Source organism: Mesoplodon bidens, assembly GCF_964165515.1.
Source record: "Mesoplodon bidens genome assembly, chromosome: 17".
Lineage (NCBI taxonomy): Eukaryota > Metazoa > Chordata > Mammalia > Artiodactyla > Ziphiidae > Mesoplodon > Mesoplodon bidens.
In genome coordinates this window covers 74,619,478-74,625,550 of record NC_138174.1, presented here as the reverse complement: position 1 = coordinate 74,625,550, position 6,073 = coordinate 74,619,478, and the positions used below count along the sequence as shown (strand labels likewise).

The following is a 6,073-nucleotide window of genomic DNA, read 5'->3' as shown; positions in this document are numbered from 1 at the left end:
AAGGAGGGGCAGACCCTGCATTGAAGCAGATGCAAACCAAGCACGTGTGAATGGGGCACGAGGAGGAAGGTTAGCACCAGCGTCCCCTTTGATTTTCAGCATCAGGCTTGTCTTTGAGAAAGTTACCTTCCAGCTGAGATCCAAGGAGGGGAGGGGTTTGGATCAATCCAAGTCAAGGGAGGGAGATGGCGCATTCCAGAGAGATGGGCAATGTGTGTGGTCCAAGCCAAGTGTGAAGGGCCCGTGGGGGGGTGGGGATGCTGTGTGTCCTAAGGCCCACCTGGAGAATAGGGGTTTCATTTATTATTTTTTAATTCATGTGCACATCTCCCCTTATTTAGTTATTTATCTATTTATTGAAGTACTGTTGATTTACAATATTATATTAGTTTCAGGTGTACAACATAGTGATTCAGTGTTTTTATAGATTGTATTCCATTGAAAGTCGTTACAAAATAATGTCTATATTTCCCTGTGCTATACAATATATCCTTGTAGCTTATTTAGTTTATACATAGTAGGCTGTATCGCTTAGTCCCCGACCCCTAATTTGCCCCTCTCCCCTCGCCCCTCCCACTGGTAACCACTAGTATAATACTAGGTAACAATTCCTACTTTTTAAATTTAATTTTTATTTTATATTGGAGTATAGTTGATTTACAACGTTGTGCTAGTTTCCGCTGTACAGTTATACATATATACATATATCTATTCTTTTTCAGATTCTTTTCTCATATAGGTCATTACAGAATATTGAGTAGAATTCCCTGTGCTGTACAGTAGGCCCTTGTTGGTTATCTATTTTATATAGACTAGTGTGTATATGTTCATCCCAAACTCCTAATTTATCCCTCCCTCCCCTTCCCCTTTGGTAACCATAAGTTTGTTTTCAGTCTGTGCATCTGTTTCTGTTTTGTAAATAAGTTCACTTGCATCCTCTCTGTAGATTCCACCTATAAGTTGGTTTCATGTTAAAGGCGAATGGAAAGCTCTCAGTGATCCCGTCACAGTATTACCTCGTCTCTCCTGCTAGACTGTAAACTCCGGGAGGCTGCAAACCGAGAGGAACATGCCTTTGCCTTTCTAACGGCAACAGATACTGTGATTTGTCAACTAAACATTTGCTAACCAGAGTGTCCTAAGTTACAGAGATGGCAAAAGTGCCTCATGAGGTGTTTTTCTCGAGCTTTGCCACAACTTGAAAGGCCCTTGAGCTGCAGGAAGAAGAGAATGTTAACTTTGTTCCCTCAAACTAGGTATGTTTTAAAATTAGAGGCAAATACTTCACCCAATATAGTCCGTGTGTATATTTGAGTAAGGACGAACAACTCCCCAGAACACATTTCCTTCCTTTTGAAGTGTTTCGGATTTGTTTTTTCTTGTTCCCTTCGGGCTTTTCAGGATATTACAACGATGCTGGTGAATGTTTCCCGTAGCTCTTGGCTGTCATATCACAGAAGGAAAAACAAATAGAAAGACCTCAGGGTAATTGTCTCTGTGCCCTGGACGGGGAGCAGGTCATGCTGGAAACTTGCCCTCCTGGTCCCGCAGAGGCCAGACCCGGCCGTGAGTGTCTCATCTCATGGCATGGTAGTTTCTCCATGCTCTCAGCTGAGTCTGTTTTTCTCTATCTTTTTAAAAAAAAAATTTTATTGAAGTATAGCTGATTTACAAAGTTGTGTTAATTTCTGCTGTATAGCAAAGTGACTCAATTATACATGTATATTCTTTGTCGTATTCTTTTCTATTATGGTTTATCACGGGATATTGAATATAGTTCCCTGTGCTATACAGTAGGACCTTGTTGTTTATCCCTTCTGTATATCATAGTTTGCATCTGCTAATCTCAAATTGCCAATCTTTCCCTCCCCCATGTTTTTCTCGATTTTGAGTAAAAGAGGATAGGTGTTTTGTTTTACTTTCATGGAAGCCCACACCCTCATGGAGAAATGCCTAATTCTAAGAATTGTCTTCAGTGCTATCATTTGGGGCAGTAGAGTGGTACAAGAGAGAGTGAACTTGTTATGATACTAGAAACTCAGTGGACACCTGGAGCCCTGTGTTGGGGAGAGCATGGGAAATATTCATTTGATAGATATGAATCTTTGGGGATCAGCAGATGCAAACTATTATATTCAGGATCGATACACAACGAGGTCCTACTGTAGAGCACAGGGAACTATATTCAGTATCCTGTGATAAACCATAAAGGAAAAGAATAGAAAAAAAGAATATATATGTATAACTGAATCACTTTGCTGTGCAGCAGCAATGAACACAACACTGTAAATCAACTATACTTCAGTAAAATAAAAAAATATGAATTGAATGGTAGTGAGAACGTAGCAGTGGCCAAAATGCTGTCCCTTCCTGGCGGGCGTCCACCTCCGTCTGTGGATGCTGGGATGGATGGGAACAGGTGTGAGCATCTCTGACTGTTCCCACTTGTCAGGTGTGAAGTGCGTGGTGACTGGAAGCAGGAAGGACCAGGGGGCTTCTCCCCAGGACGTTACCACCAGCAAAGTGGCATGAGAGCCACTTACAGGCCACATTCCACCAGGTGTCAAATTTTCACTATCAAGTAGCCACAGAAGCCATGATACACCTTTTCTGTGCTTTGGGTGAAGTCCCCTACTCTGTCTTCTTTGATTCCAATGAGTATTTTTGTGAAGGGAAAAATGCAACAGCATTTGGTTGAGAGGATAAGCCAGACTGTGATCTTCAACTGTTTTTCCCACACCCCTTAAAGTAATTTGGAAAAGCTATGGATGTACCTCCTCCCACATTTAAGTTGGAAATGAGATGATCTCACGTGTTGCTGTCAGGATGAACTTTCCCTTATAATGTGTATGGAGGTCTATTTGTTCTAAACGTAGATTTGTTCAAACCTTGGACTGGAAGATTTTCTCATCACATTCATGTAAAGTGATTATCACACGATCTAACAGAATAAGTCAGTTCTCAAGGTCAACCTGATTTGCTAAAGTAGACTTAATTTTTGCCAGGAAAAGGCTGACTTGAATTTTTTACTTAGCTAAGAATGTCCCCATGACAACTATGTCCATTCTGAGTTCCATCTGGGGGGAGTTGGTAGGTAGACGCAGAGGCATTGGAACTGCCCTGAGGTAGTCACCCACCTACATGGCATAAGGCTCTGATGTACTCGGTATGTCTTTCCTAAACTTTCTGGGCTTGTTGTCAAAGGACTATGATTGTTCTATTGTCCCTTTGTTCAGTGCTCAGAGGATTTTTGGTCTTACCTTGACCCCAGTCCAGTTAGAATGGGTATGTATGAGTATCTTTGGTAAAGTGGGAGATGACAAATATGAAGAGGGGATTGTGGAGGAGATGATGTTTCAAGCTAAAGGAAAGAGAATCTCTGCAAAGTAAGGATCTGAAAAATGATACCATTATAATCATTCCTCCCTGCCTCCTACCTAAAAATCTCATACACCCAGAGAAACACGCCCTCCCGGTCTGAAGACTGTTGGCCAATGATGGCTCTGCTGTAGATAATAACAAAGCACCTTCATAAACGACCAGATGTGTTGAGTGCACTGGGGGGCAGGGACTAGAAAAACAATAGAGGTGAGTTTGATTTTTGGTGTTATTTTGATCTGTGACTTTTGTTGTTGGAGTGGAGATGTTCTGTGAGTACTTGGACATTGAGGTGAGCCCTAGCCCCACATGCCTGTCTTCCCGCTCACCTCCATGGGTGACCCGCCGCTCCTCTCTGAGACAGTCCTTTTCCTTGCGTATTCCATCTCATCCTCTCCTTTTACTCAGGGCTGTCTCTCCAGCAGTTTCCACCATCTTCCTCATCAATCTCTTCCTCTGCATCCATCCCATCACGTAAACGTTAGAGGAAAGGCAGGCTCTCTAAAGAACACCCACTCTGGAAACCAAAAGACTTGAAAATGAATACAACTTGGTTATCAGTTTCTAGAAGGAGTGAATTTGTCCTTCTCTACGTCATTTTCGCAGTTTGTAGAGTAGGATGCTCTTGACTTCTTACTGCTTCCAGAGGATATTAAGCTGAAAGGGCATGATGGGTACTGTTTCTGGGTTCTCTTTCCCTCACTGATGTAAATTGTTTGCCAATTTCTCCTTTTTTATGTGTCTTGAGTTCTCACCCCTATCGAATGACTATGACCAAGCACAGTTTTAATCAGAATATTTTCAGAAAACAAACGTAAGACTTATGATGTCAGCAATCCATTTCAACCTTGTTTGCTAGCCATTCAAGAACCCCTGCAAGACCCTCTCAAACCCCATTACTGCCTTATTGGACTAATGACGTGATTTATATTCCATGTGGGGTGAATAAGTGATACTTCGCTAATTACCTGAGGCTACTTCCTCTTTGTCCCTTTCTTCCAACCATGTTGTACACCTGGGTTACTTTTTCTCTTCTCATCTATTTCTGTCACAATTTTACCACCCTTTCAACTACAACCCAAGTGCCAACTTCTTCTGTGGGACCTTTCCGAATCCCTGTCCTTCTGAACCATTATTGATGATATTTCTACTTACATTGTTTTTAAGACACTCAGAACAATCTTATTTGTGTTGGAATGACCTGGGTGTTTCTATAGATCAGATTCTGTATGTGAACGAGGCCAAAGCATGAAACCTTACATACAGAAAAACTAAAAAGCGTTTGAAGGGCAGACTGATTAAATGAATGAGAAAATTGCTCCTCCCACGTTCTCTGGCACAGTTCCCCGTACCCAGGTTCACGGAGGCTTCTGCTGGGACATGATCACCTAAGGGAAATTCGGGGGTCATTCTGTATGGCTGTAGCATCACGCACCTAGATGTACATTTATTGAAGAGTAGGTTTTAATAATATTACAATGAGCCATAATTTTTCTTCTGAACACTGACTTCCAAAAAATGGAAAGCTTTTATTTTTTGAATGTATATCAAGATAGGCAAAAAGCCTTTTAACTGTTTGTTTGTTTTTTTGAGAAAAAACAAAACAAAAACAAAAAACAAAACCTTCTTTTCAAAAACTGTGTCAAGAGTTCAAATGATGGCCTGGAGGAAAGACATCGTAAGGCCTCGTGGTTACCCAAGTTGACACCTGAGGTTTCGGGGCCACTGTTTAAAAGCAGGTTGGCCTTGTTCTTAGCACTCATCAAAAACGTACTGAAAAGATACGAAATGTTCAGTCACTGTAAATCATCTTTTCCGTGAAGAAATAAAATAAAAGCTTAAGGGTAAATGGATTCCTTATCTCAGGAACTAGAAATCCAGCTTCAAATACACACAGTGGTTTCAAGCTCTACTGAGCCAGAGTCATCCCATTAATTATGGATGGCATTAGGTTTTAAACAAATACAAATTGTTTTGCCCTCACCTTAGAACCTCCAGAAGCAAATGTTTCATTCCCAGTGAGAATCGCTTTGCAGAGGTCAGGTCCTTGAATTATTAGAAAAGCTGCATGGATAGGATGCCATCCAAAAATATAATGTTGTCTTGTTGATACCTGGCTTTTACTGTGCTGTGTTCTATTATTTATGGGAGGGCACGGAGGAAGGACACAGTCCTCTGTCCAGTTACTGAAGATGACTCAACAGGCAGGATGAAGGATTATGATGGGAAAATGTCATCTCCAGGCCAAAGATTGCACAATTCTGACATTTGCCCCTAATCTGAGCTCATGGCAGACATCACTGAGGGGTGAAAGCTTCTCCACTCAGCTCGAACACAATTTAAGGATTTGTTAATGCCAATGCTAGGGTTTGTCATAGTTACAGTGACTAGGTTGAAAAACAAACAAACAAAACAAGAGTTTGTTAAGACATAGAACTCCAGTTAGCCACAAGCCACTGATGGAAGAAGCTGATCTGCATCTCAGTTATAGCTAATCAAAGTCAATAAATCTTTCTTCTGGGTAACCATGGACTTGAATGAGTTGGTCTGGTCTGGTCTATTCTATTCTCCCATGAAGAGTCAAGTGTTTTGAAGCCTTTTTTAGACCTTCCTTGCTGGACTGATGTGTGGTGTGTAGACAGTAAGACTCAGCTCTACACTTTTCTACCACCACGTGTCCTTTGTCTACAGGCTA

At 41.4% G+C, this 6,073-nt stretch overlaps 1 long non-coding RNA gene across 1 annotated transcript; it reads right to left on the bottom strand.

The window, feature by feature from the left end:
* Nucleotides 1-869: 869 nt before the first annotated feature.
* On the bottom strand, nt 870-5,456 carry LOC308605266. Its single transcript, XR_014013666.1, has 3 exons — nt 5,363-5,456; nt 3,708-3,895; nt 870-1,443 (listed from the first exon to the last, which is right to left on the bottom strand). It is a non-coding gene; the product is annotated as an uncharacterized lncRNA (long non-coding RNA).
* Nucleotides 5,457-6,073: the final 617 nt, after the last annotated feature.